The sequence below is a fragment of the Apteryx mantelli genome, chromosome 13, assembly GCF_036417845.1.
Source record: "Apteryx mantelli isolate bAptMan1 chromosome 13, bAptMan1.hap1, whole genome shotgun sequence".
Taxonomy (NCBI): domain Eukaryota; kingdom Metazoa; phylum Chordata; class Aves; order Apterygiformes; family Apterygidae; genus Apteryx; species Apteryx mantelli.
The window spans coordinates 14,165,578-14,189,816 of record NC_089990.1 but is presented as its reverse complement, the minus strand read 5'-3'; positions in this window follow the sequence as shown (position 1 = coordinate 14,189,816).

Sequence of the window (24,239 nt, the reverse complement as noted above, 5' to 3'; positions counted from 1 at the left end):
TCTGCTGAAAGGAACTGATAAAGTCGGAGATGTTCAATTATCTGTAACTCAAGACAGAGAACTCAGGCTTCAGAAAAAGCGAGACAAGAGTATGGGCAGATACCTGGGCTTGTCAAGAATGACACCCAACCAGTGCTTGACACTGGCTTTCTACTCATCTGTCCTCTCCAATAAACTGTGATCCAAAAGCTCTTACTTATTTTATCTAAGAACAAACTAAAACTCTTATTGCATGATTTGTTTTAGACAAATTTTGGGAAAGCATTCTGGTTCACTTAAGCACTGTCATTCATCTGTATATCCAGTTCTACACCAGAAACTTTTCAAAGCAGTTTGCAGGGTACACAGAAGACATTCTTGAAACAGTTCTGATGAGCATATGCGTCTTATATCTGGTCATTAAAGAACAACTATTAAAGGCTGAATATGGAGCTTTAGGCACAGTACATTTCTTTCCTGGATCATGTTACGAAGACAAATATAAAAATTTAGATGTAGAGTTGATAGATAATATAGAAAATATTATGCTTCAAAGAAACACTAAATATTGCCAATGCTCTTAAAAGAAGCACATTTAGGTTTGAAATTTGCCAGAATCTAGAAAAAAGAAATTTGTTCAGAGAGCTGTTGGCTTTTTTCTCAATTCTGGATTTTTTAATATCCAGGAGTTTGGAATGGTTCAATCTCTAGTTACTGTTTCGTTAAGAGTCAAGCTTTATTAGCTAAAATGGGAAGTCTGACCAACAGTACTCAGCACTCACTGCTATAATGCTACTCCTTCAGCATTCTTGACACACTATCATAGAATATACCATTTATGAGGACCTTGAGAGACTGTGTGATCGTTTGCCCACTCTGTAATTTCTTACAGAGCACAATGGTTCATAACTCTATGACACTGATGTTGGTGCCTCTATCACTCTGAATCCACAGGGCACAAGTGCATGGCTAGTTGATTAAATAAACTCCATGTTAACTATTTTCATTTTGTTCCACTTACAAAAATTGTTTTCAATATTATTTTCTAATGAAGTAATTTATTTGAAATTCACAACACATGGAGACCTAGTAATAGATCTCTAATAGATCCCTACATTTCATTTAGGACAAGCATGCATCAGCTCTACTGATTTCATTAGAGCAACACCAACAGAGAGCCTGGTCCTCCTCTATTTTGGTAACTGTCACATGGGAACACCTACTGGGGAGGTACAAAATTTACTGAACGGAGGACAGGTGAGCAAAAGTTCTCCCAAATGACTCTTTCTAATGTGACTCCTTCTCTCTAATTTCACTGTGACCCCATAGAGTGTTCTCCATTTCAAAAGACTGGCTGTTTGTCTTACAAGGACAAAGTTTTATAAACTTCATCACAAGAAAGGCAAAAATGCAGTCTGCCTTACTGTACTCCACCATTCTTCTCCTTGGACTGTCTTCATGATGCAAAGAGCACCAAAAAAATCTGGCCTAGTTGTGGGACAGGATGGAAAGCCCTTGATCACAGATGGAGAACTCCTGGCTACAGAGGCCCAGGTGATAACAGTTTTGAACAGCCCATGTTAACATATAATTTGTATCATAAATTACTTCCACCTTCTTTTTTACTTGATAATCACTATGTGATTTCAACAGACAGGCAACAAGTTTCCAAACTATCAGGATAAAATCTGTGTTTTGTTTAACTGTGCCAATGAGAAGATACAGAAAAATTCATCCTTGGGAATTATTTTCACTGAGGTCAACTCTCCCGCATGCAAGGATGACTGTCCATACCCAACACAACACCCATGCCAACCTCTTTTAAAACAGGAGAACAGTTCAACATGCTGGAATACGTCAAGGAGATCTCATTCCAGTCCTCTCCCATGCTACCTTCAGCCCTGTGTCTCAACTCCCTTTGCACAAAACACGAAGAGGGGAACCAGCCTGGCATTCATAGCATCATAATTTTGTTCCTACTGTACTGCTGCTATAACTTTCAGAGCCCATATGGCTCTTGCAGTATCACAAGCAGAGAATTCTTCGTATGGTTCTGAAAGTTTTGCTTGGCATACTGTACTTTTTTAATAAGAGTTACTCTTTTAGTCTTTAGAAAATTAATTAAATTCAAAATGCCATGCTTGAATGTGTCATGTATCAATTTTGAAGACTTAATTATAAAAGGGAATTAAGCTTTGATTAAACTTTCCTTCTGAGAGCAGTAGCTGTCACTCTCCTTTGTCTTAAAATAAGGGAATTTTTCTGGTTCAGTCCATGAAAATGACACCATATTATTTATTTGTGACAACAGAGTCTAGAAGCCAGCCTTGTCTGGAAACAAAAGCTGCAAACACAATGGTCACACTCTGCACTGTGCATCCATGGAGAGCCACACCATTACATTCTGCCTGCAAGAACTGCGGAAAGAGATCAGTGCAAGGTGGCAATAACAAAACATTGAGAATCTCATGATTTGGATCATTTTGTTGAGGTAAACTGACATTTGAAAAGGAAATGGTTTGTCATCTCAACCTGTCCAAATTCTCTAAATTTCTATGGGTTTTTTGAGCTCTTAGACATGATGAGAGAGAGTGTGGATAAGTTGCAGAGACTCTTGTACTGAAATTGATACAGAAAAATCTAAGTGAGTAAAGCTAATTAAAAAAAAATCAGGAAATTCCAGAATCAGAACTCTTAAAAACAAAGCATTACTATCTGAATTAATCTCAGATAGAATGAAAAAAAACCCCTAGCTTGGCAACTGGGCAAAGTAATTCCAGCTGACATAACCTCTAATTCTCGTGTTGGGAGGATAGCTTGGAAGTATCAAACTACTTGGAACCCAGCAAATTTATGAACTCTATATGTAGCCTGCTTCACTTGTTTAACATATTCCCATGACAGCAAAGTGTACACAGACTGGCAGGCAATACGTTCTCAGGCAATTAGATCTTTTGAAAGAGCTCAACACTTAGCACCCAGTAACAAGAATTAATCTTCAGCAAGAATGGAGGCTTAGTTTGAACAAAGATGAAAGGCTACTTAGCAGGGAAGGCAGCAGGGCCCGCAGAGAAGGACCATCAGCGCATAATGCACATGCCAATCATTCTCCTGGACAGATTCCTATCATTTGAAGTTCTGCCAAGGGTATATATTAACTTTAATCTGGAACTAAGATGCTGCATTTAATTCCAAAATCATAATTAACAGCCTCCCCTGTGTTATAGCAAACTAGATAGCCTCATATTTTTCAAGAGGAAATGTAATCTGATGATGCAAAATAGAAATAATGAGAGCTTCTGTTACTGTTGGTATTATTACTGCATTTAAAGGGCCTTACTGTAGCATTCTGAGGATGGGAATCAAGGTTCCATTTGTACAGACCTGCACTGTCAGAGACAATACTGGCCTGAGAGCATAACAGAGAAGAGGAAAAAGAGATCGGAGAAAGCAAGCGTTCTTCATTTTATAGACAGGAGCAAAGGCAAGGAATTCAGTGGCTTCACACCACCTAAATATAGTCAACTAAGTGGAATTCCTTAGTTAAAAATACAGAAGCTTGAGGCTTTTTGTATACTCAAGGGGAAGAGACTGGTACACCACAGATCTTAGGAGGGCTGATTAGCTATGTAGAAATGCCACTCTTTGTCCATTAATTATTCAGGGAACCTTAAGCAACAGCATGACTACTTGGTGTCTCATTAAATATCAGAAGTTAGGTGGGACAAATCCCAGCCAGAGAGGTTTAGAGGACTGGCCTAAGGTCAGAAAGCATGATATGGCAGAAAAAAGAACCGAATCCAGAACTCTGGAGTCCCAGATCACTTCCTTGGCCCCAAGTCCTCTTTACACACTATTAGTAAAACTGAAAATACATATAGTTGAATTTAGAAATCTCCTTGCCTAAATCAAGCCTCAGACAATTTGGTAAAATCTAGACATACTGGGAATCTCGAATATACAGACACCTTCTGAAAACTCCCATAGGGAGCAACTGCAACAAAACATTGCTCCTGCTATCTAATTGCCCCCAGGAAAAGGTAGAGCATCTCAGACACAGACAAAGTATCTATTCATTTTTACATTTGTTTATTGTCATGTAAAAATGCTTGTGGCTTGGCTACAGCACAGAGCGGTTACTCACCAAGGAGGCAGGTCAAGCCCTCAAGGTAGGGCGAAAGCCTCCATTTGTATTTCTTTGTATTCCTCTATTTCTGTCTCAGCTTTTTTGTACTAGAAAGAAACTCCATGGAAAGTGAGGAAAACAATGGTGTACTACCACTCATCCAAAGAAAGCCTTCCTTGAGGTGCTTGAAAGAGATGATTGATATCTGAAAGAGTAAGTTGACACTTCTGTAACTGATGCCTGTCTTAACAGTTTTCATTTCTTTTCTTGCATTACTTTCTTTTTGGAGTCAGCAAGGGAAAAGTTAACTCTGCAATCACATAGAGATTACTGAGATATAGGAGGAGGGCTTGGGAAGTAATAAACAAAAGGAAACCACTAATAAATATCAAGAACAGGTTTTAACATGTCATTTAGAGCCTGCAGAGCTCCTGAAATATACACTATAATAAGAAGACTTCAGGTTCACACCACAGTCCAATCCTAACAGACGCTAAAATGAAAAGATACTTCAGATGAAGTCAGTAATGAAATCTCTAAAATAATCTCACTCTATATAACACTTCTTTAGTTCTTCAGAGAAAGGTGACAGACACTTTTCATTAAACTATTTACACTCCACACGTTTACTTGTGGTTGGAGGAGGGAATTACTAAATGAAGGTCGGCATTGTGTGTGACTGGTCCAGCAACTGTAAATGACAGGTAATACTTCCAGTCAAACATTTAATATTCTAGTCAAGTAGAGGAAACAATTATAGTATAGAAAGCTGACGACAGAAATGGCTTTGCAATATTTATATTTAACAACCTCAAATAAAAAGTTACATACAAAGAACAATGCATCATTTCCAATTCTATGCATATATTCCCCAGAGCAGCCAACAATAACACGGGAATGCAGGATATGCCATAGCAGAGCAGATGATTGCTCTATCAAGTCCAGCATCCTGCCTGCATTTCAATGATGGGGATAATGATGCCTTGATGTAGTTTGTATTACAATTTCTCAAGGTTATTAAGCGCTTCTGGATCCTTCTGAATGAGAAGTGGTATGTAAATACTGACAAATATTTTCACTGTATACATGCGGTTGTAGTTTATTACTAAAGGGAGTCAGGCCACAGAGTGCAGTTAAAACTCTTGAGATGAGAAGAGGGCAATTTTTTTAGCAGATAAACTGAGTGGGAGAGCCAAGAAATCACTAAATCATTCTAAAAGATTTGTTTGTTTAGAACTATATTATTCCTGAATGCAGGCTTTGAGGCAAAATGATTTGAATACAGTGAGTCATGGTATTTTTCAAAATAAATAAGTAGGGAATTAAAAATAACCTCAGCAATATCAGTACTTACTTGGTCTTCTTAAGTAAAACTCAGCTTTCTTTGATTTGTGCACATATCCAAGCAGCACTTGGGTTTCCCCACACAGTGCAACATTTAGCGCATGCAGGGTTCAAATTCTGCACACCAAAATCAGCTCTGAGCTGAAGGTCACAGTCCACATGTAGAAAGATGTGTGAATTATGCACCAGATAAGACTTACTTCTGCATTTGGCCTTATCATTTTAATTCTACAATAAACACATTAAATGAAACTGTTTCAAATAGCCAGGTGGAACCAGATGGAGCAATACCTTGGGCAGGCTTTGGAAACATTTATTCAATGGAACATGAGAATAAATATAAAGGTTCACATTCTTAATCCAACTATTCTAGTGTGCTGTCTACAGCAGGCGCCCCCACTACATGTCCAGAAGAAGGTAAAAGAAATCCTCCCGTGTCAGAAATATAATTAAAATTTAGAATCCCTAATAAGTAGGGATTTGTCAAAATGCCTCACCTCAAAATTTCTTAGTGTTTACTCTCAACCGTCTTGTTCTCCTTACAGATGTTCAGCGGTTGGCAAACTCTATAAGACAAAGCACAGGGTGAGTAGGGGTACCAGTGCTCTTTGCTCTTTCACTTTCTTTTTCAGGAGCCATGGGCAAGTCTTTCAATTACTCTGTGACTCTGTTTCCCTGTCCATTCAAAAGGATTGTAAAGGGTTTAATTTAAGAGCTTGTTGAAAAGACCTTTGTCATCATCACACAGCAGATGTATGTAACATATACAACTGTTGCAACCTTGCAGCAAACACTGGCTGAACCGATTGCCGCAGTTTCAAACCCTGTGTTTCCCTGTATGCTTTGAAGGAAATATCATGACAACACGATCCCCTCGCCAGAGCCCCTTCGTTGTTTTTTCTCAGCTTCTTGGCTTCTTCAGGGCACTACATTATTCATTTTAGTATTTATCTATTTCGCTTTTCCTTTTTATACTGTTCTTTCCTGACACAGCCCCTCTTCCTTTCCTCCAGTCATGTAGGATTCATCATTCCATTTATCAGGTTCCCACATACACATGTCTCAATCTTAATCAAATAGGCTTTACATGTATTATGTCCTCAATACACCCAAATTCCTCCTAAAGGCCTAGTTTTATCATGAAGTTTATGTGAAACCATATTGTAGCACTGAGGCCAACCAATTCAGTAAACACAGAGTTGTTATTCTACTATGAACTTTTCCATTCTCTAATTCAGACAGTTCATTACCCTGGAAAATTATGGTCTCCACCACCGCCACCCTTTCCTCACAGCCCTTTTCGGTCACACAGCCTCCAACCTTTGCTGGAAAGCGGACAGTCACTGTTTTGCAGGCAGGCATTACGTATTCCACTGACTTCAGTATTCATTTTTCTTGCTGTCGATGCAACCTCCACAAATACATTAAAGATCTGTGCAGAAACTAAGCCACAATAGCAAACACAAACGTGACTTTCAGCTACCACAGAGAAAATAAATGAATCCATCTAGGAGTTCTGACAACTCGGTAATGCAACATATCTATCCTGTTCAGGGGCTGGAATTTGAAATGACTTTATCCTGCAATATAACTTTCGGCTTTCAAGCAAATCAGGCCCATCACACCTGTGCCCTCCGCAGCAGACAGTTTATTGCTAATTACAGCATAATGCATTAGTAGTCATAAACACAGTAGTACTAGGTGTGGAGTTCATTGACACTAGCTGGAATACACAGGGCGTACTTTCTAATTAAATCATTTGTATGGCCCAATACTAATTAAATCTGATAAGCCAGGCACATGGGAGGTACCAATTTGCTCTACGTGACGAAAGAGAACAACCTCACCTAAAAAGATTCAAATAAAAGGAAAAATATAGCTTTGGCTGTAAGGAAAGAGTCAGAAAGGTGAGGACTGATTAGCCTTTGCGTCTGCTTTTGGTCGCTAAATCAGCCTGGTGACTCACAAGGCAGAGGCAGTTTAAGGATCTTGGCCAATTCAGCTTTTTGTCCGTGGTTTTCTCCTCTGCAGCTCGTTGCCCACTGTGACCAGGCCATCTGCAGCAGCAGTGGGGAGGAGGCCTGGTGAGGGACCAGGTGAGCCTTTGGAGGTTTGACATTTAGTGAAAAAAATCCCTGACTTTTTTTATTACAAAGTGCCAAGCCAAGCTTTAACTTTTTCTAGTTAAAGAAATCCTTCTGGTAGAGAGAAAAAGTATGTGCATGTGTTATTGGCCTTACCTTAACCTTTCTGAGCTCTGTTTTCCAGCCTGTTTGTCATTCTGAGTACGCAGTGCTTCACCTCCCACTATCCTCTTTCCTTGTGTTTTTCCTCTTTACCTTGCACCCTAAGAGTCTCTTTTCATTTCACATAAATCCCATCACGCTTGAGTTTAAATAAAACATTTAAACACTTGAAATGAGCTATAGCAACCTTACCCAGTCTTTATGCAAAAATGCTAGATTTATCACACTAAAAACATGACACCTAGCCCCAGCTAGGTTCAGAGAGAGAACTGCAGCTTCTTGATATTTGGCAATAAAGGAAAAGTAATAGCATTGTAACAGGAGAGTTGAACACCTAGTACTTTGCAACAACGTATTAATCATCCAGTAAGTACTAAAGAATGAGAGGTGGATTTGATTTTTCAAAACCTAAACACGGAATAACTTCCAACAAGGTCTCCTTTCAGTTAAAATCACTAAAAATTCTGATCTAGAGCTGAGAAAGGATATTGATCTTGAGATAAATGATTTTCACCTTGTTGCATCTCTAGTAAGCCCCACCAGACCAAAGATGCTTTAAATTTTCCGATAAAGCAATACATAATTAGTTTATTTCAGTCTTGTCCCAGCTTTCAGAAAAATTCTCTAATACTACTGTGGGAAAGAACAAACAAATCCCACCCCTCGCATAAGAGGTTAAAATTTCTGTTCTTTACTACATATTTGTATTTTATTCAACTTATCAAATAGGAAACAGTCCCTGTTACCTCTCACCTTCATCCTCCAAACAAAGGAAGAGAGACTTAGTTGCTTTTTCTTTTAAAATTTAACCTTTTGTCCTCCAGTGGGTAAGGGGTATATCATCCTAGTACCAGAGAAACCAGCCTGAGATCAGCAAAGCAGTCTAAGATTTAGGATTAACACACAGAGAACATTTTATCTGAACATCCAGCGCAGCTATGGAAATCTCACCTACCTTTTACCAGATCTGGTATGCAAACGTGCCACAGTAAGTTGGGAACCAATACCAGAACATTGCTGTGTTTCAGTTTCCCTGTGTGGTGGTGTTATTATTAGTTTTATCTGTAATACTCCAAACTAAGCTCATTTTTCATTTTGATTACAAATGCTACTCACTAAACACCAATTTGCAAGCAGAGCTTTCATTAAGTCTGGGAACACTGCAGACACTGGTATTTCAGCAGAAGATAATTTCCATATCATGTGCTGTTATCACAACACATAGTTCTCACATTAGAGTTACAGCAGCACCAACAGCGCCCCTGGAAATCTGGTTTCCATTCTGCTTGCAGAGGTACATGCACATGGTGTGAAACAGGCTTTCCTATGGAAAGCTTACAAAATATAGGGGAGCTAGGAGGAAAGCAAGGTGCAGAAAACTGGAGAACTCAGTTAATACTTCTAGAGGAGAAGGGAATGAAATTCAGATCTGCTGAGTCCCAGTCCAGTATGTTTCCTAGAGCCAAGTCTACCCTCCTCCCAAGTGGAATCTATGAAGTCAGTGATAATCTCTTAAAAAGCTAAGTGTCCAAATATGGTTGAACAGCCCCTAAACATTTTGGGTGCTGTCATAAATAATAACTACCTAAGTCCTATTGATTAACTGAGTAAAGCTCCTGTCTGGACACAGACTGTACTTTTCATGGAATAAATCTGTTTGAGTCTTTGGCCTTTAGGGACCTCCTTGCCGATTAGCACCATTTAGCATTTTCCCAGCTTTTAATACTCTGTTGCTCAGCCATGCATGGCACACGTCCGATGGTAAGTTAGCATAACGGCGCAACATGTTTTGCCTGCTCATTTGGTTTGTAAATATTTGTACTGCTTTGCTATCAACAGTTTTGTGATTCTGCACCAGGCTGTGTATATATAACACAAACACACACACACTATATATATATATCACCAGATACTAAATATAAGAGTGAAATATATTTAAAGAAACATTAAACAAATAGCAATCCTTGTGTAGTAAGAGATAGTATAACCTACATGAATGGACAGGTCTTGAAACTGGAAGATTCAGGTTAAGGTACTCACATTAAAATATTAACTTTCATCCACAGTGAAGCTGGCAGATGTGATTTTGCTTATGCTAACTCAATGTAGGCAGGTCAAACCCCGTTAATAAATCAGCCATCACTAACTGTCAGGCAGTTGTGCTGCTCCAGAGGAGAGAGGTGTAGAACCAGTTTCACTTGCCTGTCACTCAAACACACATATCACAGCCTGCTGTCCTCAGGAAAACATGGAAAAAAACAAAACCAAGGGTGTCTTTGCTCTTTTGACCTCACCCTAGAAAGCGACACTCGAGCTCATTCCCTTTTGCCCCCATTGCAACAGGACTGATCCAGGCTGTGGCTGCTCGCAGGACGCTGGTGGTTCACCGCTGGCCTAGGAGCACCGCTGGCCAAGGAGCGCTCGCGCAGCACCTCCATGGGCGCTCGTGGGAATCGCACCCTTGCGCGAGGGCCTCCAGCAGCAGCTGACTTACTGCTAACAAGGAACAGTTACCTCCAAAAATGGCAGCTTACAACCAGTTGTATTAATATTTAAATGATTCACTAATAAATATACTACCCACCCCGATGCCTAGTGCGCGTGTCCCTAGCTGAATAAGTGCCAGCACTGACATGGAGGGCATCCATTGATTTACCTTCTCAGATGCAGTTTCTCTACGTGACCACACTCGCTGCTGGCAATAGCAACTGGTGTAGAATTTATGATGCCTTTTGCTGCCTTCTGAATTATATCTGCTCATTACTTGCATTTGTTTTTTCCTGAACTGAACTGAGGTATGACGGAGTTTTCTATAGTTAAATCTGGAAACAGTGTGATTCTGACCTCGCATCATTCAAGTAACATCCAAATTCACATATTTTTCTCCTGATTTACTACAAATGGAATCAGGCCCAAATACTGGGCAACTGCTGGCCAACCCCCATGAATGGCTCACTGAGTCACGGGACGGCAGAAGTCTTGTGCGACTTAGCTATCTCTACAGAGGACACAGGTGGTTCAACATAGGCTTTTACAATTTGTTAACACTGAGAGACTGGCCAAAAATATGTTAACAGTCTATACATAAATCTGCTGGAAGCAAAACACACTGCAGGGATCATGCTGCATATTTTTAAAGGTAATATTAATCAGATCTGACAACAGACTATCAGTATATTATCTGAACACACTGGGGAAGGTATAAGGTCGTGAGCCCTACGGCTGTAATAAGCCAAGATTTGGAAAAGTTGCATTCACAATAGGATTCATCTGATAGATAAATACATCCTAGGAGAAAAAAGGCAAGCAGGGGCATGATGAGCAAGGGAAAAAAATATCTCAAAACCAGTAAAAACACACGGGAAATAAATAAGGGCTTTGAAGTAGAGGGGAGCATTCCAAAAGGAAACCCAAAACCGAATAGTAGGATTCAGCGCCTCAACCACACCAATACAAGCTCCAGACTCTGTGATACTTTCGAATATCAGTTTGGAAATTCTGCACATTTCCCTTAAAATGAATAAATATTCTAGTAAGACATCACAGAACATGTTGATCAGTGAACTGCGTTGGTTTAATTTTGTTTTTCATATCTCCACTGATTGCACATGGCCCCATGGTGTGTTTGGATTCCACTAGCTAATAATATTTATAGCGAATGAATTTTTGGGGACATAATTGCATATACAAATACTGGGACAGCTGAGGCAAGGAAAACTGTGGCTTCCCCTCGATGATAAAAGGAAAATGGTTAAGGAGAATGGCAAGAACACCTTAAATGGGTGATTCTGCTTTACCGATCCCCAAATGGATTTACTATTGAGATGAATGCCAGCTTATACCTCCCAAGCCATTGTTTCTTCCAGGCTAGACACTAATTGAATAAAACATCAATTCATTAGCCATGTGCCTTGTTCAGGTTTCACAATTTTTTAAATAAAAGTTAACTCTGTATTGCTGCTATGTGACTAGGAGTTTCAACTATAGCAAAATCCATTGTTGGACAAAACAATAGGGATTTTCATAGCAAAACAGTCTGAAACCAAATATGAATAAAACAGGAGCATCATGATGGGTCTAAAATTTTGATTTAGACTCTTAACTAGCAAGAATGATTTTCACCACACTGGAACAGGTCCTAGCAGCATCTCAATTTCCATTAGCGACTCTTCCAGCACCAGGGACCAACACCACTGCCTGCTGAAACTTTACAGCTTGCTACAATAGAGGTAGGATTAGACTCCTAATGCTTGGATTGCTCCAGAATTGTCCTTTTTATGCTGAAAATCTTATTTTTACTGTTGCCTGAGGTCTCACTGAAGTAATATTAAACAGATGCTTGTTGTCAGTTATCTCATACTGTCTATCACAAATCACAGAAGACTAGCTGGCGCCTATGACCACTGACCCATAGCCTCACCATTACGTGACTAGCCTGCCAGCCAGGGAGAGCTGTGGCCGATGTTTGGAATTACACTCATGTACAGCACCACAGAAAATCACCTCGGAGGCTGCAGGTAGGGAACTATAACCACAATACGCCAGCTTGCAGACAATCTACAGTAAATCACATCTCTCTGCTCTCTTTCTTCTTAGGGCCAAACTTGGATAAGGTGCAAATCCAGCAGAGATGCTCTGCTGGATGGACTCAACAAGTAGCAGTATGGGCTTGAGAAGATAGGCATTAAGCGGCTTTCAGATGGTTTACAATACCAGCTCAGTAATCTTATTGGTATGTATTGAAAATAAGCACATCTGGCTGTTGTTTGAAAGTAACCAGAGAGCTAGGTCAACGTGGAAAACATGCACTTGTTCATGAAGTAGAAAAAGGGCTTTGGTTAGCTGCTGCTGATAGCTACTGGTCCCTAGGTAGACTTACAGATATGGGCTGTGACCTATGCAGCGCCCAGGGTGTGAGTACCCCAACCAGAGCCACACTAAGTCAGAGACACCCGGACGAGTTACCAGTGCTCTGTGTAGCTGAACGCAGGCTGGGAAAGAGGACAGCTACCTCCTGACGATCTGCTTAGCCCAGGACCTGCACTGCCCCGCGAAGTCCCAGGGCTAGCTCATTCAGAGACAAGTGGGCTACCACCACCTAGAGCCACATTGCACAGTATTTGTTATATCTACTCCAAATAGCTTGGGAGTGGCCTAGATGACAGACTATCAGAAATAGTGCTGCAAAAATAACTGAGTTTGAGGCAATCAAAACACAAATATTTTCTCTCTAAGAGTTGCAAAGAGGAGTTTCTGGCAGTATTATTTGCTTGTTTTTCCGATACAGCTTTTCAACAAGGCACTACTACCGTCCTTCAGCCATTACCTCACCCTCCTTTCCGACGCCCTCCCTTGGCAGCTTTGCTGTGCCCTAAAGATGACGTGGCAGGTCCCCAAGTCTCACAAACATTTCTTGTGGCTGCCAAATGGGACTCACTCTGTCATGGACCAAAGTCACCGAGGCTCTTTTTGAGGTTTCCAGCACTGTGAATTTATTTTGAAATGTAGTCATCCCAGAGGAAAATATTCAAACTGCAGCCAAGACAGTGATGGTCCTTTGTGATGATATGTTTTATCTTTTTACTATCTCCATCTACTTCTGTAGAATGGATAGTTTACAAATTGCACAGTTAAAGTTACAAAATAATTTCTCCCTTCCTTCTTTTGCATTGTTTCAAGCGTATGTTATGGGTAATGCCTCTTTTTCAAGACAAAGTGGCCTGAAGTTAACAGCTCTGAGAAACAAATTACTGAAGGAAATACATAACGTGTCCAAGTAAGAAAAGAAAGCTGGTAATAACATGGGTTTTACAAAATGCTGTCAGGTAGAAATATTCACCTTTCACCAAACTTATTCACCTTTCTTATAGCCTGATACAGATTATTGCAGCTATAATGTAGGAATATGTGCAGTGTAGAAAGAGAAGATATTAGCTACTGCCTATGGATATTTTAATTAGGACCTTGAAAACCTGAGTAGTGAAATTTTAAGAGTATGTACTGACATTTTAGGCATATACATAACGAAAATTTAACCAATCCTGTGAAATGCCTGCCCAGAATTAGAACTACCATCTTTATTATGACCAATGCTTTTCTTTCTAGCGTGAGTTTAAACATTGTAATGTTTAACATTTTTATGCAATATAAGACTGCTACATTGGGTGTGAGTGAGTCTCAATTTATGGAAGATGAATGATAGATATCTAAGAAATGATCTCTTTATAGTTATCATACCATGTTAGAGAGAACCACACATTTTCTCTGTGTTCCTAAACGGACCAAAGAGGCTAGATGTTTTCAAAATTGTACATTAAAGACAGAGATAGAGAGAGTGCGAGAGAGAGGGTGAGAGTGCATGCGAGCACGCACACTAAAAGGCCATTACTATAGACGTAACATACAGAAATGGCATACTGACAGTCTCCAAGGTAAAACGCTGTGATTGATCCACATGCTACCCAAGACATTTTTGTGGGAGGCCACAGTAAATGAGATCCTGAGGCAGGAGAGTGCATAGTGCACCTTATTTAATAAACTGTGACTTTAAAATATCCTGCTTTCCATCTTGTCTACACAGAAATCTTCGCACCCTGTGAATCTCCTGACCTTGGTTCCCAAGATTCCCTGGACTACAGGCCTGGATTCAGATACTACAAAGTGCTTTCAAATGTCAATTTTAACATGCTTTATTTGCTTGATACCCAACCTCAATCATTAATCTGTTTTTCTGCAGGGCGAAGAAGCACAAATTCAAAGTGGATCTTTTATGTCACAGCCTCTATAGCTCACTTAAAAGCTGGAATTCATAGTAAGATCTTAGAAAAAAGACAGCAGTCGTAGCATAGTTTTCCAGAGCAGGGGACATACAATGTTCTTGCTGCTAAATACATCAGTTAAAAAAGTATCATTTATTCCCTGCATTCTCAAAAAACGCTGCTTTTTTTCTCTTTAAAAGAGATAGTCTAGCCAACACTTCCTGCTTCATAGCCACGGAATACAAAGTTACAAGATCTTTTTCTTTCTATGCCTTATATTCAAGATCTGTAATACTGAATAGTCACAGTTCCTCTTGAGCACTTGTATTTTTGGAGTATTTTTAGTAGTAAAATTACTACTGACTCGTCTGAATATAGATTTCTGCTAATGCACTTCCCTACTAGTAAAGTAGCAAACTTTCTCCAAGTATAGTTTGATGAGGCTCTAGTGAAGGCACCACAATTACATCCATTTCCTCCACAGTCTTTCTTTCACTGGATTTTGAAAGATTTTAATACTATCACTTTTTCTCATCTTATTCTCCAGCCTCAAACAAAATGGCAAAGCAATGGCAATTCTCAGAATAAAATGAAGCAGAAATATCCACTGTATGAGAAGCAAAATTACGTTATTCATACTACATGGCTGGCAATTAAGCATTATTTCTGGTGCCATGGCAATCGGAGCAGAGATTCAAAGGCAGACAAGAGAATTGGCTTCATGTCCTAGACACAGTACAGTTTTAGAGATTATTTACCATTTTAAAATTATTCAGTATTTGTCTGGGTAGTTACCTGAGTCCAGAAACACAAATCCAGTCACACTTCAAAGAATTGTCCTTAACCTGAACTTACCTTTGAAGGTTGCTCCTTCTAAGACACGAAATAAGGCTTGAGTGCCTGAAAAAAGTGGGCTTTTTTTTCCAATCACATAATTTACTAAAATTCTATTGACTGTTACCTACGGATCCTGCCTCTCATACATCCTTATACCATGAAAAATACGCCAACACAACTACAGAAATGAACAGTCTTTGCCCACCCGGCGGAGCTGCCCAAGAGCAGTAGGTCTGACTGCTCTGGAGTTTGAGGGCATGGCAGCTGAATGAACAACGAAGAAAAGAAAGTCACATGAATGACAAACGTCGGCTGCAGAGAGAATCTAAAATCAAATACCGCAGTGCTACTGTCTAGCCTCTTTTTAGCACCTGCAAAAACAAATACATGCAAGCTTAGCACATCTCTCATCCCCTGTAATCAACTGGCACATGTAATATTCTTAGTGAAGCACACAGCATGTGAGTCCTAGACCTATGGTGGAGTTTAAACGAATCCTTCTTTAACAGACATCCTTATATTATAACACCATCTGACTGGTAACAGGCAGCATTTGTTGCACTTTAAGTGTGCAAATAAAAGTACAACACTGAAGCATGAAATGCAAGTCAGAGACTGTGGGCTCTCTTGCTAAGCAGTGCTGCACATGCAAACTGGAAACAGATCATTTGAGAAAATGGCAGGAACTTTGGTAGCTATTGAAGCATAGACACTGTAAGGCTAAAAACTCTGTCCCCATTGAAAAATCTGTTCTCTCTGACCAACAAAGCTACACTGTAATGCCAGAGTACAGGTTATCATATAAAATTCATCGTTTATCCTAATGCTTTATCAATATTCCACTAAAATCAACATGCTCATGCTTTAAATGCTTTGTTGGGAGATGCTAAACACAAAGCCAGTGAAGTAAAGTCAGGAAATATAAAGGAACAGAAGAATATTCCTATTCCTATTTATTAGATTTCAATGTTACCAGCCACTGTGGTCTGAGAAGCTTGGTAATGGAGTCTTACAAATACTGATCTTCCTAACTGTGCTATGCAACCAACAATTCATCTGGAAATATTAGGGACAGTCAATTTGTAATATATTCTAATGTATGTAATTATATGCCCACAGGACTGGTTTGTTTTAACAGAAGCCTGACCTTCATCTTTCTTTTTAGCTGATCACCTCTGGAAAAGTCAGAGAGGGTAAAAGAACGGGAAACGTATCATTCCAAACGGACACATGTTCGTCTCTGCTTTGAGAAATCAGTATAAATAGTGTACACTTACATGCATATGTTCACAAAAGCTTAAGTATGTCTAACTATGTATGAAATTAACTAGCAATACTGAAAAATTAACATACCAGTTTCAGAAATCCAAATTTCTCGTCTGCTTAACTGTGACAATGTGAACGTAAAAACGCACAAATTTAGAGCACCATCTGGGAAGCATCGCATAGAAACATGTTTGTATCTTAAGTCCTTAGCAAACAACAGAGGTATTAATAAAAAAAAATACAAAATGAACATTGTATATAAGCAAACACAGAACACGTTCAGAAAGATTTGTTAAAGGACAATACATCTACTATGGCAAGGATAGAATAACTAATATCAGAAATTTCTAGTTAGTCTAAAAAATGTTGTTTGTGGTATAAATTTGGTTCTAGCATACAGCTTTTCTGGTTCTTTAGGCAGTATGGCAACTTACTACTAGAATTATCCCCAGCTCTTTCTCTCTTTCTGTCTTCCTGACAACTTCTGAACTTAAGGTATTTATTAATTCCCACCCCTGCCAACATACCTGTCATATGTTGGCCTCTGTAGCCACACTACTAAATAAAACAAGGGGAAAAAAAGAAGTAGGAAGATGAGTTACTACAGAAAGACACGGGAATGACTGGATTGCTTTATGGACATTCTGATAGAGTTCTTTCATTTAGCGATATTTTCTCAGTTGTCCATGTCCTGCTCCAGAGCTGAAATACATTTGGCATGGGTAGAAAGTACATGAAATGAAAGAACCTACTGCTCTTCTAACATATTTTCTTGCAATATGTTATAAAGCCTTTATGCTTACCATTTACATAATCATGCAAAGGATAGTCCTCTTCCTTGAAAATCATTGCCAAAATCAAGAAGGTGGGTCAGAACAGCCGTTAATATAAAATGGCAGAACCGTACATATAGATTTACTTTGATGAGAATATGGCTCATCATTCATGATGTCAAACAGGGGCAGATTAAAACAGTATACTCATACCATAACATAGCCTAACTCCCCAAACCTCTAAAAAATAGTGGATTTATGTATGTTGATATCAAAACATTTGCTTTATACATCTGTTTTTGGTTCTGAAAAGTTTTGGGGTAGCTGAAATCTGGAAAAATATGGAAATGGAACTTTTAACAAAACACTTTTGAAAAATATAAAGGACTACTTTTTGACTTAAAAACATGAACAAAAGCCTTCTTTTCTGAGGAGGACAAAGCATTTAGCAGAGCAAAAACTAATACGTGTGTGAGGGTATTTCTAAATGAAGGTTATGACCCATCAGTGAAGAATTACTTGGTCTTACAAAAAAGTTCTTTTTTCAAGTATACATTCACTAGACATCTTCAGAATAAGTGTGCTACCTACCTTACAAGCAAGTCTGAATCCTGAAAGAACTGGCATTCATGCTGTTATAAAAGGACTTTCATCCAGATAGTGCTTTTACAGCTGTTAAGATTAGTCTACACATTGAAATAATTTTTCACCATAACGATGATGAGTACTATAAAGCTTAGACAGAATCACTTCTGAAAGAAATATGGTGAGATTCTGACCTTAGTCTGAAAATGGAATTTCATTGTCCTGGGCACACAATGACATTTGACTTCATAAGAAATATTAAACAAATCTGACTCTTCCAGGACTTGTTTCAAGGAAACTTGTTTCCGAGTTCCTGAGGATTTGGTTAGACTCCAAGCAACTGTTTAACCCAACCATGGTTTTAGTCTTTATATTTACTGCTCTTTTAACATTGAGGATACAGGATTTTCTTTTATTGAATTTTTATAGTTCAATGGCTTATTATTTTTTTTCTTTTTGAATGGTTGCTTTCTGCCTGCTTTTTTAAAGAAATATAGTATTTGGATAACAAAGAACATTCATACTTAGTGCTTAGTATTCCTCATTTGGTGGATGCTTTTAAAAAAGGTTTGTTTTGGAAACAGTCATCTAATTAAGGTAAAAGTTTGGTAAGGTTACCTTTTGACTTAGATGACAATCATAAGCCAATCATATACAATAATATAATACATTACAAAACAAAGTAGCTGAAATGAAAAAAAAAGTTTGATTAGCCCAACTAGTGGAAATTCTTTAAAACACACGGTATATCTCCATGTAAAATGAATACAGCAGCAGGAATTAGTATCAACTAAGAGCAGACAAAAGGGCTATGTTCACCAACTAATCCAGTCTCCAAGATTAATCTAACTCCCTCTCATCTCCACTGACTTTAATTAAATCCCTCAGCCTAGTCTCATGAGTTGGTAAATCTTTTAAATTCCACACTCCTGTTTGCCATGTTGTGTTTTAATTTTAGATCTGGCTAGCACAGCTGAGAATCTGGTACCTAGTATATCTCCTCATTTGTTTCCATATTTAAATAGACTTTTAAAAACATTTCTTCGTAGCTAAGAATTGAGTTTAAATACATTCCTAAATCCAGTAAAGGTTTGTAGCTACATCAGTTACTTTGAAAAGACCATGTCCTGTAAGCAGTTTAATTATCCTATAATGATTCAAGTGATTTAAAATGTTCCTACCCCATAACAATCACGTAAATCATTCTACAATGCCTTATCACATTTAAGTACTCTCCCATTTCTCTTCAAACATGTAAAAAGCATTTCCATCCATTATTCTTCCGCTTTACGGGGCTCTGCAATTTGCTTTAAAGAGTTTGACTGAATTTCAAATAGGAGCCAACATGAATCTATTGTGGGTTTATATTAGTGGGGAAAGCATAGGAAACTCCCAAAACAGTGGCGTCCTCTGGCCCTATTACATGTCAGTCTGTCTCTACACTTTCCCTTCACTCTCCTCTCCCACCAGGCTGCCTGTGGTTTGCCCTATATACAGCTAGTCCTTGTTCCTGGCATGCAGTAGAGCCACAGACTGCATGTGAACATCACCACGTTTGGACAGGTATGACTGAGTATCTCTCTGTATCTGTAGCCTTGGCACTAGCACATCTAATGCTGGAAATGATAACGTTTTTGTTACCAGTAGCAGCACCACCTGAGAGGCTAGATCATCTCCCCATGGCCGGACACAAGCAGCTGCAGACTGTCTTCACTGTGCAGGCCTGGAGACCATCAGCAGACATTTGAAGGTGAGCCATGCCCAGTGCAGCAATCCACTTCCTAGTAATTTCTTGCAATGCCATAAGCATTAGAGAGAAGGCAGAGAGTGCGCAACTGTATCAACACTACACTGCTCACCAAACAGAACTGTCTCCCCCCAGGACACCTTGCTAGGGCTCACTGCCATCCCCGGCCCCCCAGTTCTCTCTGGAGAAGGCCCGTCTCGTGAGCTTCCCAAGCCTACCAATTCTGCCATGCCGTCTGCTTCAGCAAAATCACTTGCCTGTTTTCCACATAGCACTCTGGCAAGAGAACATTTTCCATCTGGCTCTTAAACAAGGGTCAAGGAGCAATGCCAAGACATATTGTTCTGCTCAAACACGTCTGTGATCCCTTTATCTTTAGATGGGATTTGGTAAGTTGCCTTGACTAGCAGAACAGTATCCCTGCTGCTTCACACTGCCTCTGAAACAGAGAAAATGGAAGGATAGGTTCAAGTCCTATATTGCAAGCTCTTAAATCAATCAAGGTAAATACACATCCTGCCATCTGCCTCTTCCACAGAGGGAAAATAAGCCAACACAGACCCCTGCCAGCCTGGCAGATTTTGAGCATGCTGCCAGCTAAAGCACAAATGGCCACTGGGAGAGGAGGGAGGCTGTAGACTTTGGTGGGCAAGGTGGCAAGCCTGTCCAGCAACGGATGAGTGCTTTCTGTTTTCGTTCTGTAAGATTCAAGGAAAACATTGCTCTGTGACTCTGATTAGGAAAGTGCCCTCACTGGTGTTCAGACTAGTTCTTCCACCATTTTCTGGTGAGGAATTAATGACCAAGACCAATGCTCCCTTACATGTAAGGTTTAACAGGAACCAGCAGCAGCGCTCAAAGCTGGAGGGCACTGCACCCTGCTGCAAGTGTGCTGCCGTTCGCGTAAAATACAGCACGGTGGAGACTCTCCAAATGCTCTTGTATCATCTCACCTGTGACGCTGCCTTGCACAAATGGAAACGCAGGATCTCCACAGTGAGGGGTGCTTTCCACAAATATTCACTCATTTTACCAAATACCCCACAGAGCCATACCTGTATATCTGCACACTAGGTTAATCACTCAGAAACGGCTTTTTTTTTTTTTTTTGATGGGATGAGAAACTGCTTGACAAAATAGGGGGGATGGTTTCCCAAATCCCTTTTCAGGGAGACAAAATCAGCCAACAATCTGACCACCCCTGGACCATCAGCTGGTGATCAGAGCTGAATCCAAATCCGTGCAGGCAGCTATTTTGTGTCAGTGTAATAGTGATGTCAGAAAAGCACAGATTAGTAAAAGAAAAGGTCTTGGAATAATTCACAGGAGCTGAGATACAGCCTAGCACTGTAGCAATTAAACGGCCAGACAAGGTGATAGCATTGCTTGCAAAGGTGCACATGAATTCGTATGATTCTGATAATAAAAAATACAAGCAAACTATAAATATTAGAGTTTGTTAGTTTACTCCGAAGACTGACACTCTGGGCAAAGAAAAGTGAATAGCTTCTAAAAGACCAAGCCCTTCTGAATACCACTGAAAGAGGTAGAAAAACAAGGAGGTTCTTTAATAGAATTTCTTCAAAATTATACAAGTTCTCCTCCTCTCACATGAGGAACACAGGACATGATACATTTCACTCAGCAAAACTAACCAAATGCTGAGCTGAAATCAGCAAAACACATACTCACAAGCAGTTGTACCATAAGGAACTCCACAGGTAAAACATCTTTAGATAAAGACTACCAGAAATGTCTCTTACCCACTAAAGTAAAGGAAAAAACAGTCTCTCACAGAGTTGTATGAACAGAAGAAGGATACAGTTTAAATAAATTACTGCCTAAATAATTTCATTTTCTACAATGGTATCAAATTTTAAAATGTTGAAGCAAGATTAGCTCTATTTTGACTTTACAGTAGGCTAAAGGACAGTGGATGTACTTAGACATATCAGGAAACAGCATATTTCAAGTGTAGCTTGCTAAAACTTTAAGACAGCAGTTCAGCAAGTCCAAGTCACAAGTACCAGAGCCAAAAACACCCAAAGAGATGCATAACATTCATAAACATTAAGTATCTCAGCCTTTAGTACTATTCAGCTTAGTCAGGAAGGGCAAGTATACGCACACTTTGTTTTCCAAATTGCCACTGACATTTCAAAGCAGGAAAAATGAAAGGCTTAACACCTGTCTGGTACTGTCAAAAAGAAAAAAAAAAAATCGAAATCCCAGCTCTGAGGCAGAATGGTGTTCTAGCTCTGAAGCTGGAAAACGCCCTCTGGAAACCATCTGAAAGAGGGTATAGTCTCCAACTGAAATTCCCTCTATTTTATTAGGGTGCTTAAGGAGCCAAAAGGAATTAGCCTGATTACATCTTCTAAGCCACAAAACAGTTAGAAGAGAGAAATCAGTTTATTTTAAGTAAATATCTGGGACACATTGTTTTTACTGAGAGCCCACTCTGAAAAAAAAATGATTCAAGGTCAGCTCAGAGACAGTAGTCTGGAGCCAGAATTTGACTCATATTTGATTTCTACATGTGTTCTTCGTGACCACCTGGCTGTCGCAGGAGAGGCCGCACGCGCTCGTTCCAAAAAGAGAAGAAACCCAACACCGACCTGGCAACTCTGCAATGCACCGTGCCGTTCCTCAAAGAGGACAAAATGTTCACACCTGATGCTGGGCATACACCAGCTAGCTATACCTATTTCCTTAGAAAAGGATGCCTGTAAACTCAACTGATGATACAGAATTTCATTAAAGGAAGAAGGAAAAAGAAAAAAAAAGAAAAAAGGAAATACAGACTTTCCATCTGGTTTCCCAGCTGCTTCTGTAAAGACAAATCTCTCCCCGCTGAAAATGACAAAACTGCTGCTGTAGTGCAGCCTTTTCAGAAAAAGGCACAAAAATTCTGGACTGACAAGCCCTTTAAACAATGGCACAAGCCAAGTTTTGTTTCGCATTCATCACATTATTTTTATGCGAGAGACTTTGGGGAATTACACAGATGAGAGATGAAATAAGACTGAAGGAATTGTAGGAATATGCCATAAGCAAAATAATATCCTTAAGTTAAATTAAAAGAACAAAGAGAGCACAGACTGAAGAATTGTTTCTTAAAGAAATGTTTGCATTTCCTTGGATTTAAATTCTATGAAGGAATGTTAGCCTGCTGGCCAGAGTAGGGAAAGAAGATGGAACTTAATAGTTTTTATTGTCAAACGTTTTTTTTTTTTCAGTTGAATTTTTTGATGAAAATGAAGAAACCATTTTTTGCTGGAATGTCCCACAGCAATGTTCCATTGCTTGGCTAAATAAATAAATAATAAGGGGACATATATAGGAAAAGGCGTTTTTTCTGTAAGCCAGGTACTTGCACTCCGCAAATGCTGCTGTAGGTCTCTTGAGCAGTAGGTGACAGATGCCCCATTCCCCTCCACAGCCCAAGCTCCTCAGTCAGCACGGCCCAGCTGGAAAAGAGGCCCCATGGTGGAGATCAGGGTATAAAGAATCCCAACTAACTAATGCCAACCCTCCTCTTGGCACCACTTCTGCCCCCTTTCTGAACCCTCTCAGTGTGCCCATTCGGGCGTGCAAACGTCCTTCTCAAGGCTTAACCACCCAGTGGCTCTTGTGCTTCATCTTGCACGTGGTTACACCAGCCAAACACCTATTCAGTCCCAGTCCGACCTGGTCCCTGCACTGGGCCTTCATGTCCCAATCACCCTTCAAGATGCAGAGGAGGATCTGGGGATCCTTTTTGCTTGCTAGTATTAGAAGAGGGGCTCATACAGTTTCATTCCATCATAGGTAGGGCTTGTCTTGCTGGGGACACTGAATATAACACAACCTTTCCCCTAATGCAGATCTCTGCTTTCACTGCATCCCTTCGTTTTCCCACTCCATTATTGCTAAGCTGTTTTTTGAAATGCAGTGCGACTCTGACACCCTCATGCCATTCCCTTTTTGAGACAGCGTGCTTTGTACTGAGCAGTAAATCCTGGGATTAGTTAATCTGTAAATTCCACAATACGTTTCTTATTTCTAAAAGATTATTCTTATCTAAATGAAAGCTGCTTGGAATATTTTGTTTTTCTTCTATCTCATGCCTTTGGGAGCTGACTGCTAGCATTGTGACTCTGAGGAGATAGTCAGTAGGGGCAAAATGCAATTAATTTGAAGCTGGGCAGCAAAGCAAGTGTCAATAGACCTCCAAAGACCCATAAAACTAGACAAAGCACTATGCAGATAACTCCCCACAGAGTATTCTGAGTATTTGCACTTCTCAAACTCTTTGCCGTACCAATAGTCTCAAGGCTCATGACTTTTCACAAAGGGCTAAAATTAATGAAGTACCCCTTAACACTCCCTCTTACCTTCATAAGAAATGTAAAGTAGTTCTTCCTAATTCTACTTTTTCTTTCCTTGAATTTCAAATGTAATTTGGGATTGTTTTGGTTAAAGAAGCAAGGACTGCCAGAGAAAATCAAAAGCAATTCAGTACTGAAAATATAGCTTTGCTAAAATAAACTGTGTTCTAGCTGTTCTCATTCCAGTAACTTCCACATTCTATTTTAT